Consider the following 18,375-nt stretch of genomic DNA (forward strand, 5'->3'; position numbering starts at 1 on the left):
GAAAAGACAGACTCTAGTTAGGGCTGGCATCCATCTTCAGGTGACTACTGAAACCCATCCTGGAGATTTTAATGGTTTGATATTGTGAAAAATATTGGGGAAAGTATTTCTGGTGGGGGAAACAATATCCAGAAATAGTTTCAGTAAGAGCTGGCAACGCCAGTTCCAAACACAAATACATACACACAGGCAAGCAGGAATCTCCCCATTCATTTCAACTCCTCACTGGTATTACTATTGGTATAATATTACTGGTATTATTGTTATTTGTATTCTGAGTAGCAAAAGCACTTAAATACATATTTAGGGATGTCAGATACAAATGCTTATTGCTCCATTCTACTATAGAAAAGAAGGTATTCTACAGCCATACAAGTTGGAAAACATCTACATTCTATGTGTCTTAAATGTTGGGAATTCTCTCTGGTAGGAGAAACCCTTTTTCATTATAGCAGAGTGACAGAGGCACAACACAGCAGAATTTAGTTAGGCGTGTGTGTGCTGAGAATAAAGTAACCTGGAGCCAGTTCATAGTTTCAAATCAATATAAATGGTATTTACTAGAGAACTCCATTCTGGATAGAAAAGTGAGGAGTTAGGATCTCTAATCTATCTAGCTAGCTGGATGCAGATAGATTCTGCATCTCTGCACACATGTACAGCACAACGCTTTATCTCACTAGACTTATTTACTTGCTAGAGTAAACAGACAGCCTAAACAGTTTTGATGTTATGGTCAATTATAATTTCCACAGCACTTTGAAAGTTCAGAGGGTCTTGCAATTATCCCCCTCCTCTGAGAGATGTCATTATTTCCATGTTAAATATAATAACTTAAGCTGATGGATGGTGAGATGTCCAAGATCATTCAGTAAGCGGAAACTCTCAGATCAAAGTCCAATGATCTATCTAGTAGACCACATCACACTGAGTAACTTGCTAGTTAGAGGTATCCCTAAGCCTTCACCTTTGAGGGTGTGGATTTAGTCATGATGCACACTGACTTAAATGGCACATTGCTACTTTGCCTCTTGGCTGGTTCAAACAATTTTGGGAATAGCACATCCTTCCAAGCATGGGATAGCCAAATCAGTGGTTTATTGGAAAGAGGGTTCACAACCAATTATCCCTGATACCACTCCCCTTCTCTTTGATTATCAAGAGTCCAAGGTATGTGCAAAGCAAGTAATTTAACAATATCAATTCATCTATTCTTCTCTTCCTCACCACCATCTTCCTTCACATTAGTTTTCATTAAAATTATTAACAAAAATTCACTCACCCATTCCCATTCTCATTTCTTGGCATAAAAAAAAATATTTCTAATCGATTTAACACATGAGAAGGCTCTCTTTAATTTACCTGATTCTGTCTCATATTTTATTCTACAATGGTGTCAGCTCTTCTGCATTCCGTCCTGCCTTTGCCTTCCCCTACACTGGGGCTTCATACAGGGTGGAGGCAATTAACCATGGACTTCTACCAACTGAAGAAAAGCAGTGGCCAAAGTGCCATCTTCACAAACTTTATTTTTAACAGAAGTCTTGGAAAGTGAAATTCAGTGGAGTTCAGTTGAACTCCATACATACACATACACAGAGGAGACCTTCAAATCTGAAGCTGCATTGGTAGAGGAGACCGAAGTGGGGTTTAGGTTTTCTGCAAATGTGAGTTCTGAAGTTTTGAACAATAAAAGAAATGAAGTATATTAGCTGGCCTGGAGCAGAGCATCTGCTCCTCTAGTTCTCCCTTGTTCTCGGCCCCCCTCCCTCTTTCCCTCCTGCTGGCCTGGCTGCTGCTTTCTCTCTCTTCCCCCGCCGTCCGGCCTGGTTTCTCTCCCTGCCTGCCAGCTGGCCTGGCCACCACTTTCTCTCCCTGCCTGCTGGCCTGGCTGTTCACCTTATCTTCTCTGCTGTCACTTTCCTCTCCCCTCTCTCAACAAACTCTTGTGAGAGCTGCCACACAAGAGATTAGCAACGGGTACGTCTAAGAGAATTATATATATAGATGGGGCTTGTTGTGTCTAAATATTATTTCTCTGCAGGTTGTGGGAGTGAGCAGGAAAGACTGATCAAATTATCCAGTAGGCTTTTTTACTATGACAATATTTACATACGGCATGAGACCAAGAGACTCTGTGCAAGTAGCAATACTATATGCAACTAATTCTAAATGAATACACATAGTACGATCAATACTACAAGAAACTAAATTATTCCCTTTTCTATAATCTTTTCAATTTAAAAAATATATATCTGAAGAAAAGGCTGAATATCACAGAAACTTGCATATGGAAAGCAGTGAGCCTACCTACATCAGGGGTTATGTCTGTGCTGAAATAAATCTTGAATATAGGAGGAGCCCACAGGTACCGGTAAATAAAATGTGATTCTTAATATAAAATGCATAATATAAAGCTGGTTTCTACTGAACTAGCTTAGAGAAAATAGGCCAAATAAATATTTTAAATATTCTTTGTTTAGCTTCCTTTTGATTTAGTGCGCTATCCATACTGGAAAAGATGGAGAAAAGCAACCATATGTATATTCTGGCTTGAGAAATACTTGGGAAAGAGGCAGAGGTTGTGTTCATCAACTGGGAGATAAGGAACACTTCATGATTTCCCAATATCACATTATATGATGGTGTCCCACAGTGATAATATGGACACACAAATGTGTCTCTATTTTACTCCTTTCCCTTCATTCAGACAGGATTGGAATTTATTTAATAACTAGTGGGCCCAGGCGCAGAGCATCTGCGCCTCTAGTTGGGCCCAGCCATCCCCGCCCCCATGCCAGCATGCCTGGCTTTCTGGCAGGCCGACCGGCCACTCCCCGCCCCACTGCTGTCCCCCCAGGCCAGGCTGTCTGCTGCCGCTGGCCAGGCTAGGCTGGCCCACCGCGGCTTTCTCCATGCGGCCGGACCAGGGCCCGCTGCCGCCGCCTCACCCCAGTGGGTGGGCCAGGGCCAGGCCATCCTGCCGCCATCTCTCACCTCCTCCTCCCAGCTGGAGGGGCTTTGCCTGCCATCCGCCCACCTCCCCGCTGCCACCTCCTCTTCCTGGCCAGCAGGGCTTCGCTCGCTATCCACACACCTCTTCCAGCCGGAGGGGCTTCGCCTGCCGGTCCTCCACCTCTGCTTCCTGGCCGCCGCCATTATTTTTCTCCGCTTAAATGCTGGAACTCTTGTGCGCTCTGGAGCATCTGTGCATTACTACTTGATTGCTCCCCTCACCTCAGAGTTCTCCCCATCCTCACCTGAGTTGCACTCCTGCTCCTCCTCCATCTCATTGCTGCCATCCCCCTCACCCTTCTTAGTCATGGCTGCAGCCCCCTATCCCCAGAGACTTCCCCACCCTCACCTGAGCCCTGCTCCTGCTCCTCCCGACAGGAGCAGCAGCAGTGGTTGACTGGGCCATTCCTTGTTGCTGTCACCACCATGGCCGCTCGTTCCCCTCAGGCCACTGACAGGCCCGGGCCCGTCCCTTGCCTGCCTGCCTCCCTCTGACAATGACCTTGGTAGCCCCAAACAGCAGCAGTGGTTGACTGGGCCCTTCCTTGCTGCTAGTGCTGCCATGGCCACTCATTCCCCTCAGGCTGCTGACAGGCTCGGGCCTGTCCCTTGCCCTCCCTTCTGTCTCTCTTCCCCCTCCTTCTTTTTCTCTCTTTTTCTCTCTTTCGCTCGTCCCCACTCTTCCCACCCCCACTTCATGTTCTATCTCTCTCTCTCCCTGAGTTAACAGATTTTGTTCATCTTGTTTCCTCATTTATTTCACACAATGGCAGCCTCTTTTCCTGAAGGAGCTCTTTCCTCCCTCACGACCCAGCTTTTTGCAGACCTCTGCCTGCTATCCTTTTATATATAAATGTAGATTCCTCTCCTCTACAATCAAGAACATCTTCCGACCAGTAACAGTTGCATTCCAACTGACCTTAACCATCACAGACTCCTCCTCCTTATCTGCATATGCAATCCCCACTGCCCAATCACCATGGTGCTTCTGCGCTCACAGGCTCCTTCTTCCTATCTGCATATGGAATCCCCACTGCTCAATCAGGTGCTTCTGCTTGCGAACTCTGTCAATCACCTCCTTTCTACCACGTCCCCACACATGGCCCCTCTTGGAGAATTAATAATATAGATTGTTATCAAGAGTAATGAGCCACCTAATGGTGCAGTGGGGAAGTAACTTGCCTAGGGAGCAAGAGGTTGCTGGTTTGGATCCCCACTGGTATGTTTCCCAGACTATGGGAAACACCTATATCGGGCAGCAGCGATACAGGAAGATGCTGAAAGGCATCATCTTATACTGTATGGGAGGTGACAATGGTAAACCCCTCCTGTATTCTACCATTGAAAACCACATGGCTCTGTGGTCACCAGGAGTTGACACTGACTTGACGGCACAACTTTACTTTACCAAGAGTAATAGGAGAATTTCTCATTTCTTGATGACAGGTGTAGCTCTACAGCGGCAAGGAGTGTAGCAACTCAACACAAGGTCTTAGTTCCTGTGCAGTGACCATGTTGTTACTGTAAAGCTGCAGCTGTAGCAGCATGCTAGTCCCACTGTTTGCCTAGCAGAATATAGCAGTGAGGCAGTTTGCCAGCAGCTCTAGATATCTCTTCCTGTGGGGATATAACAGAAGAGCAGAACACATTTCACACTTTGCCAGTATTTGTCTGAGACAAATGCAAGGATGGCCCAAGGTATGGCAGCGCCTTAGAGGCACCAAGAGAGGAGAGCTGGTCTTGTGGTAGCAAGCATGACTTGTCCCCTTAGCTTAGGGCCCACCCTGGTTGCATATGAATGGGAGACTAGAAGTGTGAGCACTGTAAGATGTTCCTCTCGGGGATGGAGGTGCTCTGGGAAGAGCAGAAAGTTTCAAGTTCCCTCTCTGGCTTCTTCAAGATAGGGCTGAGAGAGATTCCTGCAACCTTGGAGAAGCCGCTGCCAGTCTGTGAAGACAATACTGAGCTAGATAGACCAATGGTCTAACTGGTCTAATATGGCAGCTTCCTATGTTCCTAGACTTGTGCCTCTGGTGGGGGCCTGCCTTCTTTCAAAACCTTGCAAGCTTTGAAAGTGTATGATGAATTAAATTATGAATTTACTCTCTTATGTGCAGCTACAGAGGTAAGTAGGGAAGAAAGGGAAAAAATAAAAAATAAGAGGAAATGGGAGATCCCTCTATTTAATTATTTTATAGTTGCTTACCAAGTATAGACTGTATTTATTTTATATGAGATATCTAGGTGATCTTTTTCTAGGTATGATATAAATGGTTGCCACTATATGGAAAAGTAATAATTTTTATTGTTTGCATAATTAGGTTTTCAGTAAAAGTATATCACAACCATAATCTTCACGGTAAAGACACTCATCAACCAAGTCCTAATGAATATATGGCTATGATTATTCCAATTTGCTGCTACAATTAATTTAGCTGCTGTAGTTAAAAGACTGAGTAGTTCATTTTGTCATTTTGTAAATTGTAGTGGTGTGTCCTGGAAGAAATATATTTGGGTAGCATTTCCTCCTACCTGGATTTCACACAATCACTTATCCCTCCTCCAGCCTAGAAGCTATTCTCACGAGCAGTGAAAATCAGGCTAAGGAAGTCCAGCCCAGTTTTTGCTGCCCATGAGAACCTAAAGGGTGGCGAGCCCTCTAAAGTAGCCCACTGCTTAATCCAGATTTTGGGTGTGAGCATGCCCAAAAACTAGGTTAATAGATCGTATGTCAGCTGTAGCTACTTGAAGCCATGGCTTGTACACTCGGGGGGTGGGCGGGCTCCCACTAATGCGGGGCTCTGGGGGGCGGGGCTTCCCTGTGCCTTACCCCCGGAGCTGCTGGGTGATCCGCCTGCCCAGGGAAAGGTAAGCGGAAAACCCACGCTCTCCACAGACCTCCTTTCGGCACTTCACACTGCTCATGTGAAGTGTCTCCTAGTCGTTTGCACCCACACAAACAAAATTTGGGAGCACACACAGCTCCCAAATATGGGTAGGACATAGTTTTTGATTCATTGAGTCCAAAGGAATTTGTGTATATAAGACTGCACTAATGCGATGGTGTACTCTTAACCAAAATGTGAAAACCCTGAGGCACAACCACCACATGTGGAGGTAAGATCCTTCTCTGTTACATTTCTTCCAACATAAGTGCAAGTATCCTGGGTGGATTGCTGCTAGCCTTTAGGGGATGTAATACTACCTGGTAAGTATTTTGAAAATGGGCTCTTTAATATATATTGAGAATGATCGGAAAGAATTAGACTTCCGGATTTCCTGCCAAGTTTCTTCTCTAATTTTTGAGTTCAGGTCTTTTTCCTATTTTTCTTTGTAGTTTAGGGTGATTTTCTATTTACTGGATGCCATAGTACTTTAGATGGATGCTAGAAGCTTCGTCTTGTCTCATGAAAGGGTCACCTCTGGATAGAAGATACTTCTGTGTAGGAATTAACAGAAGTTCACATGTAGAATCAGTGTAGAAATAAACATGTTACATTATTTGTATCAGACAGCAAGGGTGTCAAGAGACATTCCAAGTGGCTGCCTCCCTCCCCACCCCCAGTTACAGAATTCCTCCTCACCAAAGCCCAAGCCTAAGCACATTCAGCTTTTGAAAGCATTGCAGGGGGCTCAGGGTACAGTCTGGAAAGAATAGGAACATTTCATTTCTCTCTTTTTCTTTTAAAACTTTATATGAAAGTATTTCATTCTTAGGAGTATCTTAAACTGTAATATTTGTTCTTTAAAATAATTTTTTTTTAAAAAAGGAACATTTCAAGGGAAGTGATGGTATTTTATTCTATTTTGTTAGGATTGGGGCGTTTTTGTTACGCATCCTGAGCCTTCAGAATAGGATGAGCTATAACACTAACTTTAAAAAGTGAGCATGTGATCGTTAGCTCTGGTCTCCCATCAGTACACCTGGTGAACATGCAGCAAGAAACCTGTATGCAGCATCAGCATATGTTGGGATCCATATACAGGTTTATGCTGATTCCTGCACAGTTCCATGTGGAAATTTGGGAATGTATGAAGGAAATTACAAGGCCAAACTAGATGTTATGCAGAGTTGCATGTAACACTCTCCCGGTTACTTTAAAAAATCAACCCAAAGCAGCCCTGCAAGCTGTGATCTGGAACAAAATAATGAACCGGGGGAGTGCGGGGTGGGGGTGGGGGGGAGGCAGGCTGGCTTAATCCTTTCCACTCAGAATTATCTTTCTCAAATTGCGTTACCATTCATGGGGATAATATACAGTATGTTTCACCTGAAGAGGAAAAGCAGCTAATAGGAAAGGATTTTGAAATGACCAGTGGGGAAAGCTTTCAGCACTCCCAAGCTGCTTTTTTTTTTCATTCTTAACTGCAGACTCCTGAGGCTGCATTTCACTAAAGCAAAACATTGGCAGAACTGCACATGGTGTGTGCTGTTTAAGTGGACCGTGCTGCTCCTAGATAATCCATGCTATATGGAGCTCCGGAGGTTGGGATGACAAGTCCCGGCCTCAGGGAATCCCATAAATCTCATTGTGCGCTGAGTGCAGTGCATCTTGGGATTCCCCAGGAGACAGGCACTCTGGCGCCCATGTCTGTGTGCAGCCAGGCTGAAAGCAGCCCACGTCCACACACAAGCAGCAAGCCCAGGTTAAGGGAGTGCTCGCTCCCTTAACCTTGGCTAACGGCTAGGCTACAAAACTGGGATAGGTGGATGCCATTTGCGTGATGACACCACACGAGAGATGCTGGCGGATGCATCCCATCGCCATGGCAGTTTAAAGGAGACAACGGCACGGGCTGCTGCTTTCATGGGGATGCTTTTCTGAGAACAGCACTGCGATAGGGCAGTGGAGGCTTCCAGGAGGGGCAAGTATGACCTTCCCGCCTCCTTTTAAATGAATCCCTCGCCAAAACATTTCAGATATAGGGAGCCGAATCATTTCGGCACCTCCTCAAAGAGGTGTCAAAATGATTTAGGCACATCCCTAATATTTATATACCACCCAAAAGTTATGTCTCTGGGCAATTTACAATAAAAATAATACAAGTTAATATAAAATTAAAACAAAACAGTAACACAATTAAACCTTAGCACAATGTTAAAACTGTAGATCGAATTAAAGGCCTAGGTGAACAAATGTGTCTTGATGGACTTTTTAAAAGTTGTCAGAGATGGGGAGGCTCTTATTTCAACAGAGAGTGCATTCCAAATGCCACATATTACAATATATCTGGTATGTTTTAATAGTCCCCTATTCCAATAAGATGAAGAGGTACCTGGTTTACAGCCATTAGAAGTTCTGTACCTGGTTTGCAAGCCAGATCTCCCTTTTTCCAGCATGTTGGCTTTTTACTCATTTTTACTCATTGCAGACCTATGGGAGACAAAGTTAATGGCTAGATTGTGGGCTGAACACAAACTGTTCCCGTTCATCCTGCACCCATTTCCCGATCTCAGAATATGGGCTAGAATTATGTCCCACCCTCACCTCAATCCAGTAATCATCTAGATTTCTATGGTGAGCATATCAATATTAGAGGGTATTAATGTTATGGCTATTAGACCTGAGCTGAATTATTGAGTAACCATGATTTGTTCTATAGCTGAATCAGTGTGGGGTCCCAACCATTCATAAGATTTCCACTTAGTATGAATGCTTGGGAAAAGATGAACTAGAGGAATAATAACTGAAACAGAAAGAGTGGAATCAGAACCCATGAAAAGCATAGCATAATTGGATCCTTGCAGTGAAATGTATTCATCGAAATTAAGTTTAAGATCTCATGTCAACACAATTTGATCTATTCCTTCACTTTCATAAGAAATGCTTGCAGTACTACAAAAATCATACCCAGCTCCACCCCAACACACAGGCATTTCTCATGCTCACTTTGATGGCTATACACAGTTATGGAATAAGCATGGGACAACCAGCTAGTCAGGGTGATTGAGTTTGCTTTGTGGGGGGAAATCAAGAGTGCACATAGACAATCTCCCACAGTCAAGAACACAACGGAGAATGTTTATTACATTGCAACAGTTCAGAAGTCACACATCTGGCTTTGGGAAATAATCCTATGGTTGCACATGGGTTTGAAAGTCCAAGCCGTGTATTCTGAGAACTGATCTGCCATTGTTGCAAGTCCTAGCCAGGTATTCTGAGAACTGATCAAGCCATTAGTTTGATATATATCAGTTTCACGGTTTACTTCTCTGAAACAGACTTCTGGTGTAAGCTGAACTTCAGTCAAGGCACAGATACTAACGTAGTATTAGTAGATCAGCAGGACTGCACTTCAGTCGCTCTTGGCCCAGCTCTTGGCCCAAGCTGCTATTTCTAGGCTTCATATGACAACCTGAGGAATTCCTTTTGCCAGGTGAATAACCTTACCCCAATCTTTACATATGAAGATCAATCAGCATAGGAGTAGGACTTAAAATTGTGCTTAATGATCTTACATATTTAATTTATCTCTTCAGAGAGATTGCACTTTGTAACTGTCAGTTTGTAGATTGAATACTTATTGCTTCTGTCCATTCCTATCCAATATTTTATGCAAGCAGAATGTCTTCGTACAGGCACAAAAAAGCAATGGACCCTATCCCTTGGCTTTCACCTATGGAGAAATTAAAATATACTATTTCAGAGCCCAGCAATGAAACCCTGCTGCCTTTCTGCGACTTTAACACAAGCATTCAAGATCCCACTGTCCTCTAACCCTCAGACAAAATCAGCTACAGTATGATTTATAGCTAACAAAAGTAATCAGTGCTTTGACTCTCACATCACTTGAACATTTTATTTTGCCTGAGAGATTAATTTCATATTTGTTCCCTTTCCTGTATCCTTCTGAGTGAAAGAAATGGTCATTTGGTTTGATTTCTGCTGAGTTCAAGGCCAGTCCAGGCAAGCTGTCTTGCACAGAAGCTTACCCCTTAGGTATGTTGTTTATTCTACTGTTGAGATAAAGGGCAGAAGGACTGCAGATTCACCTTGAATTAAAAAAGGGGGGGGTATTGTGTGCGTTTGTGTGTGCATGCACATGTGTGCGCCAGATAAAACAAGAAAAGCTCTTGCATTAGTTGAATTTGTGCTGTCTTCCTAATTACACCCTTCCTTCTCTAAGTTATGATCAATGGTCAGAAAAAACAAACGTTAACAGCATTAGCCTAAGCATAATTAATCATTAGTTTTCCTGTATGTTGTGCGGTAAATAATCCTAGGTAAGGGTGCATAAGACTGCAGCCTAAGACAAGTATACCACACCCTCCAGCTTACTTAAACAAATACTATTTAATTTATTTATTTATTTAACATATTTTTATGCCGCCCAGAACTTAAGTCTCTGGGCGGTTTACATAGCCATTATTACTGATTTATTTTGGTTTCTCCCCAAGTACTTATTGCTTTTTCTGTTTTAACTAATTTTGCTCCGAGTCACACCCTTATTTTAAGACAATCACAATACCATTTATGAAAGCAGTTTTGTTGTCTCCTTTCCCTAGTCCTCACCTGACTTCCCACTGAACTAGAAAAGAGTCAAAGTGCCCACTGAGTTACATTCACTATTATAGAATAGCATCCTCACCACTCACATGTGCAGATGGGAGTAGAAGAGGTGTCTGCACCACTGCTGTTTTTTAACATCATTGTTTGAGTCCAGCAGAGGTTTTAATAAATAATATACTTATTATTTGAATACTTATGAGTATTCAAAGCATTTCATGCACATGAACCCTGTAAATCCTACAACAACTTTATAGAACAGCTTGATATCATTATCTTATCACAGGAAGGTATGCATGTGTGCTGGAGGAAGAGTCATGACAAATCCAACTGAACACGGGCTAGAGCCCATTTTAGGGACTACTCCGTGGGGGTGGTGAAGAAATGCTTTTTCTCTGCCTCCATTGCATCTGCTCAGTGCAGACCAGTGGAGTGGTTTCATGTAGCAAAGACATTGCTCCACACATCCCCCCTAGGGTAATGGGGGAGGAATCATCTACAACCTGTTGTGATCAGTTTGCATGTCACTTTGCAGATAATGTTGCCCACATCCGTGCTGATTTGGACTCCAGAGTTTTGGAAGTTCTGGCAGACGTGCTGATGGTACCATCTGGTCCTATTGTGTTGGATCCTTTTCAGCTGGTGCAACCTGAGGATGTGGACAAGATCCTGGACAGTGTGCAGGCGACATTGTGTGCCCTTCATGGCTAATAAAAGCTTCCAGGGAGGGTACAGGCAGATGGTTGGAGATGATTATTAATGCTTCATTAAGAGAGGGCAGGAAGGAGGGCAGGAACCATCGTGCCTCAAGGAGGCAATGGTAAGACCATTATTTTAAAAAGGCGTCCCTTGATCCCTCCAACCCGGACAACTATAGACCTGTCTCTAACCTTCCCTTTTTGGGTAAGGTGATAGAGTGTGTGGTGGCATCCCAACTGCAGAGGGTTTTGGATGATACAGATTTTCTGGACCCTTTTCAATCTGGCTTGTCCTCCAGATATGGGACTGAAACTGCCTTGGTCACTCTAGTGGATGACCTACACCAGGAAGTAGTCAAGGGGAGTGTGTCCCCATTGGTTCTGCTGGACCTCTCAGCAGCGTTCGATACCATCGACCTGCCTTTCGAGTATGGGAATCGGAGGTACTGCTTTGGAGTGGCTTCGGTCCTGGGGGGGCGGCGGTTCAGATAGTGGTGCTGGGGGACTATTGCTCGGCTCCATGGCCATTAGCCTGTGGGGTTCCGCAGGGTTCGGTTTTGTCCCCCATGCTGTTTAACATCTACATGAAACTGCTGGGAGAGGTCATACGGAGACTTGGACTGAGTTGTCCAATATGCAGATGACACTCAGCTCTATCTCTCCTTGTCACCTGATCCTAGGGAGGCAGTGGATGTCCTGAATTGGGGCTGGAGGCCGTGATGGGTTGGATGTGGGCTAATAAACTGAAATTGAATCCAGACAAGACGGAGGTAATGTTGGTCAGTAGGAGAGCCAATCGGGATGAGGAGATTTTACCGGTTCTGGATGGGGTTGCACTCCCCTTGAAGGAGCAAGTACGCAGCTTGGGGGTATTACTGGACCTGGCTCTGCTTTTGGAAGTTCAGGTAGAGGTGGTGGCTAGGGGTGCCCTTGTATGGCTTTGGCTAGTGCGCCAGCTGCGTCCCTTTCTCGAGAAGGCATATCTGGCCACAGTTACCCATGCCTTAGTCACGTCACGGCTGGATTACTGTCACGTCACGGCTGGATTACGGTTATGAGCTCTATGTGGGGTTGCCCTTGAATACTCAGAAACTGCAGCTAGTGCAAAATGCGGCAGCTAGGATTTTATCTGGAGCTGCCTGTTGGGATCACATCACACCCATTTTGAAAGAGCTGCACTGGCTACCAGTTTGCTTCCGGGTCCAATTCAAGGTGCTGTTTTTGACCTTTAAAGCCTTTAATGGTTTGGGCCCGGAATACCTGAGGGACTGCCTGTTCCCAAGGGTTGCTGCCCGCTTGACGAGGTCATCTGAGGGGGCTCTGTTCTGGGTGCCGACCATGAGGGAGGCTCGACAGACATGCACATGGGACAGGGCCTTCTCTGTTGCTGCCCCCAGACTCTGGAATGCTCTCCCAGTGGCTATTCGCTCCTCAGTCTCCATCATTGTTTTTAGAAAGCATGTTAAATCTTGGCTTTTTACCCAGGCTTTTATATGATTGTCTCTATTGCTGCTTCTTTGTATTTTGTACATTTCTTATGCTTGTATTTTAAATCTTTTTAGTCAGACGTGTTTATATTTTAGCTTAATATTTTAATTGTGTCATTTTTATAGTCGTTTTTAATTTTTGTGTGAACCTACTTGGGATTGTTTAATGAAGGGCCCTTCATAAAGTGTGATGCCCTGAAGAGTCTCTAGGGTTCCTTATACCCCTTCCCCACTCTCCCAGGATACACCCCATCCCTTAAACTATTCGGAGAGACTAAGCTTATCTCTCTTATATTATTCCTGCTGTTGTATAAGCATAAGTTGTTGTATAAGCATAATGTTGTATAAGCATAAGCATAAGAAAAGAAAGAATTGCAGCCACTGCTGAAACTGTACTGGTAAATGAGCCCATGTATTACTTCCTCAGGTAGGAGGGGGTACTGCTGAAGGTTTCTGATAGAATGGGTCATTCAGTGAATCTGTGGAAATTTATAAAGAACTAGTCACATTAGGCCCGTTACAATAACGGGCGCTAGAAGAACCGTTGCTGCGTCCCCTCTCACCCCCCCCAGGGGAGACAGAGGCCTCGACGCCCCCAGCAGCCCGCTCTCTTCGGGAGCAAGCCCTGCGCAGCGGCAATGGGGCTCCGCGCCCCCCCCCCATGAAGAGAAGGAAGAGCGAGCCAAGCCTGGCCGCCTGTGCCCCTGCCTCACCTCTTTTGGGCCTCCTCCGGCAACTGGCGGCGGCGGCAGCAGCGCTGGGTGGTCCCCGCCGCGGGTCAGCTCGGCCGCCAGAAGCCAGCTTGGCCGCGGGCCGCCTGGCCACCTGCAGCTCCAGCCTGGCCGCAGCCTCCAGTGGGGCCAGAAGGAGGAGTAGGCCACCGCCGCCAAGCTCGGGCTCCTTCAGGCACGCAATGTTGGCCACCAGCCCACGGAGCCCGATGTCAGCCACCAGCCCGCCGCCTCCTCCGGCTTCCCCTGGGCCCGCTTCCGCCAGGCTCCGGCTTCCCCCGGGACCGCCGCCTTCTCCGGCCTCCCCCGCCGCCTCCTCCCGGCCGGGCCCACCGCCTCCTTCGGCCGAGCCTGCGGCTCCGGCCGGGCCCGCCGCCGCCTCGCCCGGCTTCCCCTGCCGCCTCCTCGCCTTGCCCGGCCAGGCCCACCACCTCGGCTCCTTGGCCTGTCCCTGTCGCTGCCAGGCCAGGCCCACCAGCAGCCATGGCCGCCACCGCCACTGTTCTCCGTCCGCACGCGCCAGTCAATCAGGCTGCAAGCGCAGCCACGCATGCTCAGAACACCTCCCAGAGACACGGACACAGATACCCTAGGGTTTTATTATATAGGATGAAACCAGCCCACTTTGAGGGGGTGGGGTGGGATAGACAAAGCTCTGAAGTTCTGATTGAGAAAACTAGTGCTCAGGGGTCCCTCCTTGGTTGAGGTTCCAGTGTTGGGCAGGCATGGGAGACTGACACAGAACTTAGTCTTGAACAGATTAGGATGACAAAATATTGTGGAAATGCCTAGCAAATATGTCTTTATTAATATTTAGAATATTTATATACTGCTTATCAACAGAAGTTTATAATGCAGTTTACAAAGCAAAAGTATGTTTGTTCCACTTTTGTTTACTCCAGCTGTTACCAATTAAAAAAACATTCTTTTATGTTACTATAAATTGGTTTGAAATGCTGTTAAAGGCAAAGAGAAAAGAAGAAGTACGCTGCTTAATTTGAAGGTGTGCTACACTTGTAGGGTAGTATTCTCAGTGTAATTTGTCTCATGCACTCCTAAGTGTTCTAGTTGTGGCCATGGCATTGGAGGAAATACCAGGCTTCATCAGAGCAGTTGGGATAAAAGGGTAGGATGCCAAGGACAATGCCAAGGAGAAGTTCATCTGTGCTAAAATGGGAAGCAGTGGGTCTCACTCTCTCACTCAGGGTACTGAAGGGAGATGCAGCAAGGACTCAGGCTAAGAATAATAGCTTATCTGTGGCTACCTACCTACCTAGAGATTCCTTGTCAGAGATGCAGTGTGAACTAGGTGCTTCCTGTTTTATTATTATTACTAGCTGAACCAGGCACAGACCATCTGCGCCTCTATTTCCCCCCCCAGCTTTCTCCCTCTCAAGCCCACTGGCCAGTCGCTGCTTTCTCCCCCCACTGGTCGCCGCTTTCTTCCCCCCCGCCCCGGCTTTTTTCTCCCTCCCCATCTGCCAACCTGCCGCCGCCAGTTTTTTCCTCCTCCCCCATCCAGCCGCTGTCACCACCGCCGCTTTTCTCTCCTGCCCATCCACCTGCCGCCGCTTTTCTCTCCCCCCATCTGCTTGCCGCCACTGCTTTTTTCTCCCCCCATCCGCCCACCGCTGCTTCCCCCCGCCATCCACCCACCACCGCCACTTCCCCTCCGTTATCCACTCCCGCTTTTTTCTCCCCCCCAAACGGCCACTGCTGCTTTTTTCTCCCATCTGCCCGCCGCCGCTGCTTTTTTCTCCCCCATCCGGCTGCCACTGCTGCTTTTTTCTCCCCCCGCCCCCATCTGCCTGCCTCCACTTTTTCTCTCCCCTCCCCCATCTGCCCGCCGCTTTCTTCCCCCTCTCCTCCCTCGGCCGGGCCACCTGCATTATTAATGCTGGAACTCTCGCAGCGTGTCGCGAGAGTTCCGCCGCCAAATCCTGGGCACACATGCCGGCTAAGAGAATTAAATATATAGATTATTAAAACTATTTATATCCTGCCCCTCCAGTACACTACTGCTCAGGGTGGCTCACAACATTAATAAAACAAATTGTTCTAGTAGGAACTAATCTGCCTACTTTCCTTTCACTGTCCCTACAACTGTACTAAATTTAGTTCAAATCAGTTAGTCCACAAGTTAGCCCACTTGCGCCTCAAACGTTCACACGACTGCCATCTTAATCCTGTTGGATGACATCATCAAAAACTACACCCTTCAGATACCTCTATGTGTCCCTACAGCTGTAGCAAATTTGGTTCAAATCGGTTAGGCGGTTCACAAGTGCTTCAAAGGTTTGTGTGTCTGCCATTTTGAATTGGGGTGGATGACATCATCACAAACTACACCATTGAGATGTCCCTATGTTTCCCTACAACTGTACCCAATTTGGATCATATTGGTCCAGGAATAGCAAAGTTGATAGTGGGGGAAAACACACACACACACACACACACACACACACACACACGGAATGCTAGGTGATCTCATAAGTCTACTGGAATGTTGGCTAATAGATACAACTAGCCAACCCGCACTGAGCATCTGTGCTCTCTTTGGGGCCGGCTGTATCCCCCTCCCTCCCTTCTGCCCCACACTCTTGCCCCTCTTCCCCCTCCCTCACCACTCTCTCTTGCCCCCTCCCCTCCCTCGCCACTCTCTCTTGCCCCCTCCCCTCCCTACTCTCTCTTGCCTCCTCTCCTCCCTTGCCACTCTATCTTGCCCCCTCCCCTCCCTCGCCACTCTCTCTTGCCCCTTCCCCTCCCACTCTCTCTTGCCTTCCCTCCCCCTCCCACCCCTCTCTCACTCTCCTGCCCCAGTCTCTCTTGCCCTCCCCCTACTCCTATCTCCTGCCCTCCCCTCTACCCCTGCCCCACTCTCTCTTGCCCTCCCTCCCCCTGCTCCTCTCTCCTGCCCTTCCCCTCTCCCCTCCTCGCTCTCTCTTGCCCTCCCCCTCCCTCTTGCCCTCCCCTTCCCCCTCCTTCTTGCCCTCCCCCACCCCCAGCCCACTTTCTCTTGCCCTGCCCCACTCTCTCTTGCCCTCCCCCTGCCCCTCCCACCCGCTCTCTTTCCCTCCCCCTGCATTTCATTTTACAGTACTTTACAGCCACCGCTCCTCCGCCTGGGCGGTGAACACGGAAGTCCCGATGCCCAGTTCCCTCCCACGGGTGTCTGGCCTCGGTGGCTGGTTCCGCCACCTGGTCGTGAGCCGCCTCCGCGGCCAGGCCCAGCGCCTCCGCAGCCTGGCCCTCTGCCGAACCAAGTGCTGCCTTTGCGGCCGGGCCTGTTGCTGCCGCTTGCTACCTTCTGCGGCCGGCCTCCTCTCCCCACCCCCTTGCCCAGGATGCCGGGCCGAGTCCCGTCGCCTCACCCGGGCCCGCTGCCTCGCCTCCATGGCCAGGCTGGACCTGCGGCCACCATCGCCACCTGCAGCCTGGCCTGCCGCTTGTCAAATTCTCCTGGGTGTGCTGCGCCAGCCAATCAGGCACCTCTGCAGCACAGCCAATCAGCTGGGCTACCGGGACGCATTTTCCCTGGCACACCCCGGAGAATTATATATAGAGATGTAAAGTAAAGCTTAATAAAATTAAACATGTTAAGAAACCAGGCTAAAACCACACTTAAAATTACAAATTTTAAAAGTTTCAAATTAAAAGTTATTAATAAGAAACTAAAAAAACCCTTTAAAAAACCCTTTGTGTTACTATAACTCTCTGGGTCATTACAGTCAGGCTATGATTTCAGTTATCTTATGTATGTGCCCTCATACTTTTGTGGTGGCAAACCATATATTTAACGTATTTGTATACTGCTCACTACTGAAGTCTCTAGGTGGTTTACAACAATAAAACAAACAAGAAATTTTAAAACAATTAAAACATTTAAAAAGTTCAAATTAAAATAACTATCCATAAAAAACTGCCAAACAGCTAAAAAGCTTGGCTGGAGAGATGTGTCTACAGTTGTTTCCTAAGTGCCATCAGGGATGGAGCAGCTCTAATTTCAGCAGGAAGTGCGTTGCACAGCTCTGGGGCAACTACAGAGAAGGTTCACCTTTGCGTCGTCACCAGACGATCTGGTGGCACCCTCAGATGGACCTCCTCTGAAGATCGTAATAGGCCGTAGGGCACATACCCTGTGCCCAAACTATAGCTGAAATGTATTAAAATTAATGGGGCAAGTTGGTCATGACTAACTTGTCCCATTAATTTCAGTGGGACTACTCATGAGTAACTTAGTCTGGACACCGCCCTATATCTTTAATACTGTGCTTTGTTACAGTAGCAACAATATATAAACTATAGTTTTGAGGGATAGGGCCATATTATGGGCTTACACAAGCACACGTGTCATTAAACAACCAAAATATTTGGGGCTTGCTCTGTTGATATACTAATCCTATTGAGGCTGAAATGCCTTTAGGACAGCTTATGACCGCTGCCCCCTCCACTATCCATTTTTAGCCTACTTTCTTTAAGAAAAATAAGTTTATGAGATCACTCGCCATTCTTTTTGAGTGTCGATGTGTGTCCTCCCCGTCAACTTTGCAATGGATGAACCAAAACATTGGACCAAGGCGTCACAGAGAACACCTTCTTCACTATGAACCACACTGCCCATTGAGATCATCTGGAGAAGTTCATCTGTAGTTGCCACTGGCTCATCTGGTGGCTACTCAGGGATGGGCCTTCTCCATTGCTGTCCCAAGGCTTTGGAACACACTTCCTGCGGAAATAAGTGCTTCCCCATCTCTTACAACTTTTAAAAAGGCAGTCAAGACACATCTATTCACCCAAGCTTTTAATTAGATATTGTCTTAATTGTGTGTTTAATAGTTTTAACATTTTAAATTTTAATTGTTGTAATGTTTTAACCTTTTTATGTGTTTTTATTGTTTTGTTGTAAACCACTCAGAGACTTGCATTTTGGGCAGTA

General features: G+C 46.6%; 1 long non-coding RNA gene across 5 annotated transcripts in view; it reads right to left on the minus strand.

Moving 5' to 3' along the window:
* The window catches only part of LOC128345397 (uncharacterized), a 34,472-nt gene that overhangs the window by 13,633 nt on the left and 2,464 nt on the right, over positions 1 to 18,375 (minus strand). For 4 of the 5 annotated variants that reach the window (XR_008316432.1, XR_008316434.1, XR_008316436.1 and 1 more), the window contains exon 2: positions 8,293 to 8,390. This is a non-coding gene — a long non-coding RNA (uncharacterized LOC128345397). The remainder of the gene's footprint in view (positions 1 to 8,292; positions 8,391 to 18,375) is intronic. The other variant, XR_008316433.1, reaches the window with a different exon arrangement.

Source organism: Hemicordylus capensis, chromosome 2, assembly GCF_027244095.1.
Source record: "Hemicordylus capensis ecotype Gifberg chromosome 2, rHemCap1.1.pri, whole genome shotgun sequence".
Classification (NCBI taxonomy): domain Eukaryota; kingdom Metazoa; phylum Chordata; class Lepidosauria; order Squamata; family Cordylidae; genus Hemicordylus; species Hemicordylus capensis.